The following is a 14,318-nucleotide window of genomic DNA, read 5'->3' on the forward strand; positions in this document are numbered from 1 at the left end:
ATATATTAATTTGTGATTGCGTCATACCATCAGAGGGCAGGGTATGTTTTGGAGAGTTAGAAGTAGGGAAGTCACTGGAAACATGGCTCCTGCAAGAGCTGTACTGTCCAGGGGTCGTCTTCTCTGGATCCACTATGATAGAACCCCAAAACCACTTCCGAATAGAATGAGCAAATTCTGCATTCATGATGGAAGAATTCCTAGTAACGGCAGCTTGAAAGCTCAGTAGTCTCCTCCACATGGTTTATTGCTGCTTAGAGGAAATGAAATCCTTAACTGCCACAAACTACTTTAGGCCAACATTATTTTAAAAATGTGCCGCTAATTTTCTGCAAGTAATTAGAAAAACTTCCTGCTAGGCAAAGAATAGTGCACAAGCAATGTCTAATGTTCTTTAAAATCCATTAATAAAGGCTGGTGAAGCAATATTTCAAGTATTGTGTACAACTAGAAATTTGATAATTTCCCGGTTGTCTTCCAGGAACTCACACTTGCAATATGTGTTTTAGAGTACAAAGAAAAAAATAATTTGTAGTGTTTGAGTGGCATCAGTCATCTCATTGTAAAAGTGATGATGTTTCCCCTTCCTGGTTTGTAACTCGATATTTTCTCAGTTATTCTGTCCAAATCTAACAAAAGCAAGGGATAGCAAATACTAGAACAACTGGAATATCAATTGCCATTCTCCTATCGGTAAACACTATATCTTATAATAGCAGCAAAGAGTCCTGTGGCACCTTATAGACTAACAGATGTATTGGAGCATGAGCTTTCGTGGGTGAATACCCACTTGGTCTGATATATCTTATATTTTATATAGCATCATCCAACTCGAAGGATCTTAGGGCATGCTAATCAAGTAAGTCTATACAGATTTAAAATAAACTTCCCTGACCACTGAAATGCTGCCCGCTCTGGATCTTGTATGTTATTTTCCCTACTATGGAAATGACTTGTAATAAATATATATATATATATATGCAATTCATTGAGATATTTCACATAGGAAAATGTACATGCAAAAATGCAATGAGAATAAACTAATACTTTTTCTGTTTTGAATGTTTAGTTATAGTAGTATCATATTAGAGCTGCTTAGAAACTGAATACAGACCTTAAATGTTTGCCTGTTGGTAATGTCAAATAATTTTGTATTTGAAGAGACTGCCAAGCAGATCTTATTGCCAGTTTATTTGGGCTGTACCTGCAGTTTCATAGAAGATTTACTAAGTAACATTCTATGCAATCTGTTTATAGGGTGTAGGCACTAAAACGAATATGAGGCAACTTAATCAAAAACACAACAATCTTTCAGGTGTAAAGCTTTTTTCTTCATGGTATTTCTGTTAGCCCTGAATAGGATGGAAGACACCTCGAAAATGGGCACTGGAAACCTGACTGAACCTATGGGACTGATCTAGAACATCTTGGCATTTCATTTTTCCTTTGACAAAAAAGTGTCTCTTCCCTCCCCTCCCCACCCGTTAAACAAAAAAGAGGCTGAAAATTTGGCAGAAAACACCCGTTTGCCAACTCTGATTGTGAAATTTCACAAAATTGGTTAATTCCACCCTGTGAAATGACTTTGGAGTTTTCCTATGAAAGCCACCTAACCTTTGCAAACACTCCTAAAATTAACTCAAAATTTTAGCTTATTAAGTAGGTGGTAAATAATATGGCAAGAGTAGATTTGTAACATATCATGTGTCACATGCAGAGGGAAGTCTTTTAAAAAAGAAAATCACATGGCTTGATTTTTCATGAGCATCTACAGCTCCCATTGATTTCAGAGATCTACACCTCAAATTCAGGCCATTGCTGCATATGAAAGCGTAGCTGATAAGCGCACCATTAGAAAGATTCGGAGAAGCAGAAGTGAAAATGGATAGAAGTATGAGGGATTTATGGGGGTATGGAGCGGGGCATCAATCAGTATTTTATAGCCTGTACAGAGAGTCAAAGGATGTAGATGTGATAGTTAGAGATTAGGAAAGGCAATAGGAAACTAGTCAGTCGGTTTTTCATGCTGTCTCAACATAATGCATAAGGAAGGGGTAGTTGATAAAATGAATGATAGGCAACTTTTAGAGTAAAGTAAAAGGAAACAATTATATCTGTAACCCTTCTGCCCCTCTGAGTTGGCAGCAACAAGGGCCGGGTTCAGTATCCAGGGGTTCCATTTCAGTAACACAATGCATAACCGGCTCGAGCCCCCACCCAGTGACCTGGGACACTCACATACCACACCCCCCTGGGCGCCTTTAGGAGGCAATACTTCACCTCTCGCAAGCACAGAGTCTGAGTGTAGCAAAATATTTTTAATAAAGGAAGGAATCAATGCGGCATCCCATTGGAGAAACACCACAAACGGTTATAACACAAACCATAAACAATAACCCACCTCCAAGTACGTTTGGCATTGTCCTTTTTCCCCTTAGGGTTGTAAGTCCAATCACCCCAAAGTCCAACAACCCAAAAGTCTCTGGTCAATGCCACCCCAGAGTTTGAAAGTTTATCTGTAGGGGTCCCTCCCCCCAGCCTGGGTAGAAAGGGGCACCTTACGTGGTCCAGGGCCAACTGCCCTGCCGCTCCGTAGGTTCTGCTTCCGCCTTCTCCAGGAACTGCTCCGCTTTACCAGCCGCTCCACTCTGCTCCTCCAGCCGTCCTCAGAAACTGCTCCGCTCCACTAGCTGCTCTGCTCCATGAGCTGCTCCAGTTCTCTCTGCAAACTGCTCGGTCCCGCTCGCTCTGTGGGCCACTCCACCTGTCCCACAGCTACTCCGCTCTGCCAGCCGCTCCGCTGCCACCAGCTGTCCCGTGATCCGCTCCAGCCGTCCCCACAACTGCTCCACTCCGCCAGCTGCTCTGTACCACAGTATATCTTCAGGCTCCCCCACTAGATAGCACAGTACTCAGTGCTCTCAGCTCAGTAATTTCAGCTCTTTAGTGATTTCAACTCTTAGTGATCTTAGCAGGGGAGCCCCAGTGCTAGTGCACCCTTAGCCCAAAGTGAGTTCAGCTCCGTAACCTGTATTTAGAGTCTTGAGGGAATAATAAAAAAAAATCAACTCTGACATTCCACAGTGGAGAGAGGAGGAGGAGGAGGAGGAGGAGGAGGAGGAGGAGGAACTGGTGCTTCTAGCTCTACAAGGAGACTGCACCACCAGGTACAGATACCTGCCCCCAACCTCTCTCAATTCACTGGGAATTGGAACCCATGTCCCTTGTCTAGCAAGTACCACCCAACTGAGGGTGAGTCATTTGTCACCAAGCAGTCCCACAGCTCGGCAGTCTGGGATAGGGTAGGCATGCCTATGCAAATACACTCTCTGAAATTCTTTCCACCAGATGTCAGGGTAGAGCTTATCCTGACTCTGCTTACATATCATTTAGTCAACCTGTGGAAGGCACTGCTGCAGGAAGGCTTAGAGTTAAACATTGCAGCTGCATTTTTAAAGTGAGTGGGTAAAGTTTAAAGTAAAGTTTAAAGTGAGTGGGTAAAGTTACAATTAAAAATATTTGCAGTTACACATTGTAATGTAGGGAAAATCAAGTCTTTTGCTTTCTCTGAAGCACTGGATGTTGACCATTTCCAAAGGAAAGAAAATGCAGCTGGTAAACTAGTGATCCAATCCAGCACAGTAGTTATCCTTTACTTGCTACAGTTATCTGTGCCTTTGCCGCCACTGCCACTAGGGTACCCCATTGTTCAACCAGAAATCATCAAGAAGCAAGAGTTGATGCAGTGAATAGTGCAGATGTGTGACGCTAAGCTGATCATAATTCATGCTCTGATATCATGATAAGGAACATGATATTGTTACCCCTTGTTTGACCTGAGCAATTAGCCAAAATGTAGGGTCTTGCAAGTTGCTTTCATGATGACAGTCAGTTATTTCTTTGGTGCAATCCTGTTTGTACAAAGTCCTATTTCTCTGAACAAAGGCAGACTCAAACAGGAGACAGTTTTTTGCTCACAGTTCCAAGTCTCTTTCAGTGAGCACTTTCACCCAAAAGCTCTCCCCAGGCTTTCCTCAAGGTCAGGCTTGTTTTGGCTGTATCCTTGGCTTTCTGCTCCGTTTCTTTGTCTGTGTTTTCTGTGCAGGGGTGGAGGGTCCGCTGGTCCCGCGGCTTCGGTGGACCTCCCGCAGGCATGCCGCCGAATCTGCGGGACCAGGGACCTCCCGCAGGCAAGCCGCTGAAGGCAGCCTGTCTGCCGTGCTTGGAGTGGCAAAATACCCCTGTTTCTGCAGTGTCTTTCCTGCTACTCACTCTCACACTCCTCTACTAAAACAATATCCAGCAAAGGTCCTCCACCCACATAGTCCAAATTCCTGAGCTGCTTCACATATGCTTTTGTTGTAGGTGGTGACATGTCACTGTGTTTTGGTTGGGGGGAGGGGGCATCCCTATTGTTTCAACTACCTGATTCCAAAAAGGAGCTTCATGCTTCTAACATGAAGGGCAATGGATACATCCCCTAGTTTCAATGAGGTTTGTCCCAACCTATAACAATATAAATGCATAGATATCCACCGCTGGGCATGTGAATAAAGTACCCTCTTATTTTTATGAAAACAAGTTTCAGATAGTGGGTAATGAACTTATGAAATCCTCCTAGAGAAGGATGCAGATGTATATAACCTCCTTTTTAAAGAGTGGTCTTCCCTTACTATTCTCTCTCTCCCTTCCCTTTTTCAGCTACAATGGAATCAAAGGGATGACATTCAAAATTAGAGGTTTAGGAATGTTATGCCATTAAAGGGAACTGACTGGTTAAACACACTCAGTTTTATAATCTAAAAAGCCTGTGCTTTGTATTCCCTTTAAGAATCACCTCATATGTAGCAGGATAAATGCACTTTCCGATGGCCTTGTTTCAAACAACAGTGACTCTTCCAAGTGGATACAGTCAGTCTAACATAATGAGTTTTTTACTTACGTCACTCTTTGAATATTCATAAGCACGCAGTGGAATTACAGGATTATTTTTCACTCGCCTAGACTGTGCAAGATTCAGTGAGATTAGACTGTCTAGAAGACACTTTTGCAGCAGAGTGTGCATTATAAGTACTGAGGTGCCACACAGCTTCCTAAATTATTCTGTTGCTTGGTTTTTCCTCCATCTAGTGAATTTAAAAGGTGAGTAGCCAGAAAAAACTGTTTCTCTTGTGGCAGTCCAATGCAACTCAACCTGCTCAAATCTGTTTTCAGTGTAAAGCTGCTAAACCCTCATCTGTAGCAGACCCAATTAATAAAATCTTCCGCGTCCACACAGTCATGGCTTGAGAGGTGGAAGAGAAAGTCTCAATGAACCAAGGGCTTTCACTAGCTACATTCAACTGATGCTCAAAGGGCCTTATAGTTCGTTCCTGTCTTCTCCTTAACAGTGAAAGCCCCCTTGTAGTTAAACTGGATGTTGACATCCAGTTCCAAGACACCACCAACTGAACTAAAAATAAGCCTATTAGATCCTTCTCTGCCCCACAGTCAAGAGCACACATCCTCCCTCAGTTTAGCTTTTCCTCATAATGGTTCTTTAGGTTCTGAATTTATTCCCTTGAAGATTTGGTTCAGAAAGTGCTTTAGATGCAGTCATATGGTGCAATACCTCTTGACATAAGGCCTATGATGTCACTTCATTTGAAGCAATACATTTATGTTCTCTATTTTCACTGAAATCATTTTGGAGATAGGAACCATCTAGCTTCTGGCTAAGAGCTAAACTGTTTTGTTCCTTCCCCCTTATCATCCAGAGGTTCAAAAAAGAAGTTACCTGCTTGATCATCCTGACCATCTCATCAGGGAGCTATGGTTTCTATAGACTTACAGGAGGCCACTGTCCACCAATAGTACCAGTGGTTGTGCCTCAGAAACTTGAACCTCCATTGTTGGGCTCTCCCGTTTGGCAGAGAGTTGCTGTTTTTCCAAAATACTTATAGAGATCTCATCTAAGTGCCTCCTACTGGCCATTAGACTTGCACTAGTTCCTAATACTTGTAGTAAATTTGGCCAAGGTTTCACTGACCCCTTTTGTGCAGTCTAGGAAGTCTGCCTTCTGTACCTATCTGTCTCCAGACAGCCAAAATTCAGGCACCTATCCAGGAATTTTGAAGTCTACACCAAAGCTCTTTGAACCAGGGAATACAGCTACATGGACTTCTTGTGTCCTAACCGGCAGTGGCATCTTGAAATTTCATCTAGTTCTGGATGTTTTTTTCATATGATACAGAAGAACCCAGCAGTCCTGGCACCTGAGAGGATAAGTATTCTCCAACAAGTCAATGTAAAAGGGAAAACTGCCCAATACCACTGTATCGGGTGGTGGTAAAGAGAGACTCACTCCCCTCCAGTTAGGGGCCCATATGGGAAGCTGAACAGCTCAGACTGTCCCAGTTGTAACTCAAGTGCTATACAAGCATTATAGAGCAGAGAGACATAAATGAAGCCCTGTTTGCCTGGTGATACTTCTCAGCAGGCTGGCCAGTGCTGGTTCAGTCAGATAGTTCCTAAGTTGTAGCTGTCTAACCAAGCAGAAGGGCACCAGAAGCCCTGGCTTTCCCTGACTACAGCTTGCTTTTCCAGCAGAAAAATGCAGACAAACATTTGCAAATTATCAGATTTTCAAAATGTCGAGCACTCCCTAATCAGGATGAAAAACATTTCTTCCAGAGAAAATTTTGAAAAAATGTTTGCAGCAAACTTTTTGATCATCTCTAAAGCAGCCGAAGAGGGATTTCCCTGCCCTGAGGCCTTGTCATCTGGTCAGAAAAGTGAATCCTTGCAAATAGTTTTTCCTTCCCAAGGAGTGGGCTCTCTTCTGCGTGGTGTTTTGGTCTCTGGCATTTGGCAGAGTGCCTCCTATTGAAGGCTCAACTCTTTGCACTGACTTTTTATTGGTAATTGAATTGTATCTGTAAAGTATCCTTAAAAGCCCTGAATGGTGTGGGACCTGGTTAGCTGGGAGTCACTTTCTTGTCCTATCTATCTCCCTCCCTAGCTGAGAAGCAATTGCTGTTCATTCCTGAGGGCTAAAGCTTCTGAGCCCAGCAGCAGGGATTTCCCAGCTAAGGGCCCTGGGAATTCCTTCCTCTTTGGAAGTCCGCTGGAGCCTAGGAAGCTTTCACAGAAAGGTGTCAGATATTTTCATTTGACTTAACTTTTGTCTAGTTTATTTGTGTTTGAATTTCGTTATTACTAAAAGGATGTTTTTAATGCCACCAAGTTGAGTGGTTTTGTGTAAATTCAAATTGTTCATTTTCTGACTGTAAATAATTGCTCTGCTGCTACGGTAACAGGTGCTGTAAAAATAATAGAAGATATTTCCTATTTTGATTTTTTTGCTCGTATCCAGAAAGCTGTGAAGTAAAACAGCTAGCGCCAATATGTCAAGTTTTTGGTTGGTTGGCAAGTGCCTGTTTAATAATAGTGAAATAAATGGTTTATGTCAAAGGAAATGAGCCATTTGCTGCCTTATTTGGTAACCAGTCTTGAGTCTGTAAAAGCTAGAATTAGGGTCTGCCTTAAAGTAAATATTTAAGGTTCCAACAGCAGATTTAATTATTTTAATGTAACTGTGTTGCAGTATGCTCAGATCTCTTTCATTGATCCTTTTGTTTAAAGAACACAGCATTGGTTCTTGGTACTTCCGTAAGTGCGGTGGCATGTAACTTTAGTTTTAGCTAAACATGGTCAGTATAGAGCTAAACATGAACAATATATTAATATAAATTAAAAGGCAAAAATATTGTTTTCCCTGGTATTGATGTTGATCAGTGCAAAAGCCCAGGTAGATAGAAATTGCTTTATAAAACACGTTTTAAATATTTGGTACTGAGATGTGTACAAATCTGAAGAAGTGAAATACCTCTGTTGGCCTTCCTGAATCTGTGCCAAGTGCTGAGGCTGAATCATCTCTTTCTTGGATTATTCCTGAGTTAGTAACAGGAAACTTGGCATTTAGATGGAAAAGAAATGGGTAAGAAGTTGAAAAGTACATAATTGTCAGCAGGTCCATCCATATAGCCCTATAGTAAAAATTGGCATTTCATCCAAATAAATGATAAGGCAAGTGTATACAAGGAGAAAGAGATATCAAGAAAAGAAATATGGAGCTTTTCACTCCCAAGTCTACGATGCAAGAGGGGGAATGTCTGAGCTGGGACCCTTCCCTGGTTTTTTTGCCTTCTTCCATAGAAGCCTTCTGTCCCTTGGAAACTCAGTCTTCTATTTCCCATAATTTTTTTCAGTGTTATGTCCGATAAATTGGACCTGCCTTATTTTTCCCACCATGCTCTTTTTTAAGTAGCTTTCTCTCTCAGTGACTAAAGCAGGTTGAAGTTTTTTTAATGAAAAGTTTTCTTTGATTAAAAAATGGCCCTTTCCCCCCAAAAAAACTAACATTTTTGCAAATAACGGACTTCCATTTTTCACAATTTTAATCATCATTTCAATGAACTGTTATTGAAACGTTTATGTATTCACTAACTTTCACAAATGCTTAATTGAAATGTAAATGAAAAATTGGTCTGTTTGAACCCTGCAAAACAGAAACAACTTTAAAATTTTGAAATTTCAAATTTATTTTAATTTTTCATCAGGCTGTCTCAGTGACTGCCAAGAAATGGCTGCTTATGTTGGGATGTTTTTTTCTTCTCTCTATTTTTCCCATATTTACTTCCTTTTCCCTTTCCTCATCCCTTTTTCCCTTTCCCGTTGTCTGTTTTTCCCTCTCTTTCCCTGCTACCTGCCTTCTGCTGTCAGCCTTGCCCTGTTCTTGCCATCAATATTTTGTAGCTAATTGGTTCATCTGTCACCTTTCCACTTGCTGGGTACATTTCTGGTCCACAACAGCTGGATGAAGCATATTCTTGATGAGCTGTTCATGCATGTGGGCAGGAGCTGCTTTAGCACTGTAATACAGTGCGTGAGAGGACTACCTGGCAGGCAGCACTAAGATTATGGATCAGTGATCCCCGGGATAGACTTAAGAAGTAGGTCCTGAATTTCATGTATGAGCTGACAAGTTTCAGGTCAGGTAAGTCCAATACCATTTCTGTTTACCATTTTCAGTGACTGAACTCCAGCTGTAATAAAATGGAGATGCCAGTACTGTACTCCTGCTTATTGTGGTAAGATTTCGAAGAGGCTTCTTAAATCATTGTTATGGTAGGCTGGAATGGCTCCTTCAGAGCTGCTGAAGTACATCAAAACAATAGGAGTTGCAGCCTCTGCATAATGAGTCCTGGTATAAAAAAAGGTACGAAATTCATGCTGAGGCAGCCTGAGTGTAAGCTAGACATGCTAGTCAATGAATTTGACATTCTTCTACAAATATATGGAGGTGCCAAATTGCATAGACCTAATAGCCACTGAAACTGAGCTATTAGGGGCCCACAGAAACAGCCAAAACTACTCAGCTATTGTCTTGTAGAAGTTATCCTTGATAAAGGCAATGGAAAGTTAACCCTTTACTGTCACATCCACACAAAAGTGGTGTTCTCCTATTCTGCTGTTGTCTAAACATGTGAGAGATGCTGTGCCCATAGGAGTCACACAAGTCCAGTGGTTTTACTATGATACGCTGACGCTTTTCTATATAAAGTAATAAAGAAATTGGGGGGGGGGGGAGGAAACACCAGGTGATTCAAGGGACTTCACCTAACTCAAGTGGGGGATCTGTTGATGAGGTGGTGAGAAATCTCAATGTGGTGCAAACAGCAGAGTGGGATCCAGCTGGAGTTACACTGTTTGTTGGAAGGAAACTGGACCATCCTCTTGTGCACTTCCCAGAGTGTGAGATGTGGGTGCCCTGCCTCCTCCTCCTCCCTATCCCACCAGTGTCAGAGGAGGGAGATGAAAACTTGCATGAAGAGCTGACTGTTCACTGATGCCAGTAAAGTAACTCTTCCGTTGTGAAAACAACAAGGAGTCCGGTGGCACCTTAAAGACTAACTGATTTATTTGGGCATAAGCTTTCATGAGTAAAAAAATCCCACTTCTTCAGATGCATGGAGTGAAAGTTACAGATGCAGGCATTATGTAATGACACATGAAGAGAAGCGAGTTACCTCACAAGTGGAGAACCAGTGTTAACAGGGCCATTTTGATCAGGGTGGATGTAGTCCACTCCCAATAATAGATGAGGAGGTGTCAATTCCAGGAGAGGCAAAGCTGCTTTTGTAATAAGCCAGCCACCCCCAGTCCCTATTCAAGCCTATAGTAATGGTGTTAAATTTGCAAATGAATTTTAGGTGGGCTGTTTCTCTTTGAAGTCTGTTTCTGACGTTTTTTTGTTCAAGAATAGTTATTTTTAAATCTGTTTATAGAATGTCCAGGGAGATTGAAGTGTTCACCTACTGGCTTTTGTATGTTACCATTCCTGATGTTCAATTTGTGTCCATTTATTCTTTTACATAGGGACTGTCCGGTTTGGCCAATGTACATGGCAGAAGGGCATTGCTGACACATGATGGCATATATAACATTAGTAGACGTTGAGGTGAATGAACTCTTGATGGTTGGCTGATGTGGTTGGGTCCTCTGACAGTGTCGCTAGAGTAGATATAGTGACAGAGTAGGCAACGAGGTTTGCTACAGGGATTGGTTCCTGGGTTGGTGTAAAATGCTTTTACATCCATGGTGGCCAGGATGGTGTTTTCAGGAAGCTCACCAATGCATTGTAGTTTCCTCAGGAAGTTAGTGGTGTCTCGAAGATAGCTGGGAGTGCTGGTAGCATAGGGTCTGAGGAGAGAGTCCAAATAGCCAGATAATCCTTCTGTAAGAGTGCCAATGCCTGAGATGATGGGGCATCCAGGATTTCCAGGGTTATGGATCTTGGGTAGCAGATAGAATATCCCTGGTTGGGGCTCTGGTGGTGTGTCCGTGTAGATTTGTTCCCATACTGTAGGCAGGAGTTTCTTGAGCAGATGGTGTAGTTTCTTTTGGTATTCCTCAGTGGGATCAGAGGATAGTGACCGGTAGAATGTGGTGTTGGAACGTTGCCTGGCAGCCTCCTATTCATATTCCTACCTGTTCATTATGACTACAACACCTCCTTTGTCAGCCCCTTTGATTATACACCTCTATCCCGATATAATGCTGTCCTCGGGAGCCAAAAAATCTTACCACGTTATAGGTGAAACCACTTTATAGCGAACTTGCTTTGATCCACCAGAGCGTGTAGCTTCCCCCGCCCCCTCCCCCGAGCGCTGCTTTACCACTTTATATCCGAATACATGTTATATCGGGTTGCGTTATATCGGAGTAGAGATGTAATGTCAGAGTTGTTTCTGACGCTGTGGATGGCATTGTGTTCTGTATAGCTGAGGTTATTCCATTATGGAATACACGGGCCTGAACCCAGGTCATCTCATTTTACTACAGTAGAACCTCAGAGTTATGAACATCAGAATTACAAACAGACCAGTTAAACCACACTCCTCATTTGGAAATGGATGTACACCATCAGACAGCAGCAGAGACCAAAAACAAAACAAAAAAGGCAAATACAGTCCAATACTGTGTTAAACGTTAAACTTTTTAAAAAATGAAGAGGAAGTTTTTAAAAAATTGACAAGGAAACTGTTTTGTACTTGTTTAATTTAAATTAAGATGGTTAAAAGCAGCATTTTTCTTCCACATAGTATAGTTTCAAAGCTGCATTCAGTCAGTGTTCAGTTGTAAACTTTTGAAAGAACAACCAATGACTTATTGATACCGCTCTATATGCTTTATCAGGGTTTCTCAAACAGGGGTCGCTGCTTCTGTAGGGAAAGCCCCTGGTGGGCCGGGCCAGTGTGTTTACCTGCCCCATAGACTCATAGACTCTAGGACTGGAAGGGACCTCGAGAGGTCATTGAGTCCAGTCCCCTGCCCTCATGGCAGGACCAAATACTGTCTAGACCATCCCTAAAAGACATTTATCTAACCTACTCTTAAATATCTCCAGAGATGGAGATTCCACAACTTCCCTAGGCAATCTATTCCAGTGTTTAACTACCCTGACAGTTAGGAACTTTTTCCTAATGTCCAACCTAAATCTCCCTTGCTGCAGTTTAAGCCCATTGCTTCTTGTTCTATCATTGGAGGCTAAGGTGAACAAGTTTTCTCCCTCCTCCTGATGACACCCTTTTAGATACCTGAAAACTGCTATCATGTCCCCTCTCAGTCTTCTCTTTTCCAAACTAAACAAACCCAATTCCTTCAGCCTTCCTTCATAGGTCATGTTCTCAAGACCTTTAATCATTCTTGTTGCTCTTCTCTGGACCTTCTCCAATTTCTCCACATCTTTCTTGAAGTGCGGTGCCCAGAACTGAACACAATACTCCAGTTGAGGTCTAACCAGCGCAGAGTAAAGCGGAAGAATGACTTCTCGTGTCTTGTTTACAACACACCTGTTAATGCATCCCAGAATCACGTTTGCTTTTTTTGCAACAGTATCACACTGTTGACTCTAGATCTCTTTCTGCCATACTCCTTCCTAGACAGTCTCTTCCCATTCTGATTGTTCCTTCCTAAGTGGAGCACTTTGCATTTATCTTTATTGAATTTCATCCTGTTTCCAGGATGTACCAGGATGTACGAGGAGTAGTTTCTCAAACAGGGGTTGCCGCTTCTGTAGGGAAAGCCCCTGGTAGGCCAGGCCGGTGTGTTTACCTGCCCCATCTGCAGGTCCAGCTGATTGTAGCTCCCACTGGCTGCAGATCGCTGCTCCGAGCCAATGGGAGTTGCTGGAAGCGGCAGCTAGTACGTCTCTCAGCCTGCGCCACTTCCAGCAGATCCCATTGGCCCTGAGCAGCGATCCGCAGCCACTGGGAGCCACGAGCGGCCAGACCTGCTGATGGGGCAGGTAAACACATCGGCCCGGCCCACCAGGGGCTTTCCCTACAGAAGCGGCAACCCCTGTTTGAGAAACTACTCCTGGTACTGAGCAGAGCTTTGCCTGCAATTGCAGCTCTGGGCCATGCTGGGTCTGGATCCAAGTATGTGAACTGAGAGCAGGAACCTGTCTCTCCTGTTCGCTTAGTGCCCCCATGGTAGGCCCAACTAACATGAAGGAGGAAGCTGCCTGATTCAAATGCAGAAGAACCAAGGGCCTGGAAGGTAGGAGAGTGGTGACTGGTGGCTTGTATGTTGTTGGGTGTGGGGGAAGAAGGGTGTTGGAGAGGGAAATGTGGGGATGGAGGTGTTGGGGGAGACTGAATTTGGATGAGGACCTACAGGGGTTCGAGAGGAGACTAGGACTAACAACTAGTGGGACAGGGAGGGAAGACATATGAGGAGTTGGGTTGTGATGGGAGAACTGGCACTGGCTGGGCAACGAGATTGGGGCAAAGAGCCTGTGTGCATGGGGAGGTGGGGAAACAGATTGGACAAGGAGAAGAACCAGGGGCAGCTCTAGGTATTTTGCTGCCCCAAGCACGGCAGGCAGGCTGCCTTCAGCAGCTTGTCTGCGGGAGGTCTCCGGTCCTGCAGATTTGGCGGCACGCCTGTGGGAGGTCCCGCAGATTCGGCGGCACGCCTGCAGGAGGTCCACTGAAGCTGCAGGACCAGCGGACCCTCCGCAAGCATGCCACTGAAGGCAACCTGCCTGCCACCCTCGCGGCGACTGGCAGAGCACTCCCCGTGGCTTGCCACCCCAGGCATGCGCTTGGGATGCTGGTGCCTGGAGCCGCCCCTGAGAAGAACTGGGACCCAGCAAGAATAGGGCAGCAACTGGATGCCAGGGTGGGGGAGAGAGATCAGATGAGGAGCTGAGAATAGTAGTGTAGTGGGGTGACTACGCGCTCCAGCCTGGAAGGGGTTGGAAAAGCCCTGCAGAGGGCTGGGGCTGGGCAAGGTAAAACCCTGGCTGATTGGGGGGGGGAGGGAGAGAGTGGCTGCAGCTGGGGCCACGCCCCAAACTGAACAACAGGGCCTTTATAAGAAGGCCAGTGAAGCCAGAAGGATCAGTCTGCCTCTGCCTGTAGAGGGAGAAGGGTCTGGTTGCAGAGAGCTAGAGACAGGGTACGTGAGTGGAGCAGGGTTGGGGAAAGGCAGAGGAGCTGGGGAGCTCCAGCCTGAAAAACCTCAGGCTGAAGCCTAGCACAAGGCCAACAGGTACTGGGGGTTGCAGAGGGCAGCCCAGGGGTAGGCAAAGGCAGCAGGTCCAAACCCAACTTTGCCAGCGATGAGTAGGCTGATACTGCAGTTTGTCCCAGTGGCCTTATACTGAGGCAAGGTGGGGATAGTGAGTGGGAGTTTCTGGGGAAGGGAGACCCAAAGACCAGCACCCCAGATAATGGGGCACCGGGGTCCTGGGATGGACACAAGGCCAG

The sequence above is a fragment of the Gopherus flavomarginatus genome, chromosome 2, assembly GCF_025201925.1.
Source record: "Gopherus flavomarginatus isolate rGopFla2 chromosome 2, rGopFla2.mat.asm, whole genome shotgun sequence".
NCBI lineage: Eukaryota > Metazoa > Chordata > Testudines > Testudinidae > Gopherus > Gopherus flavomarginatus.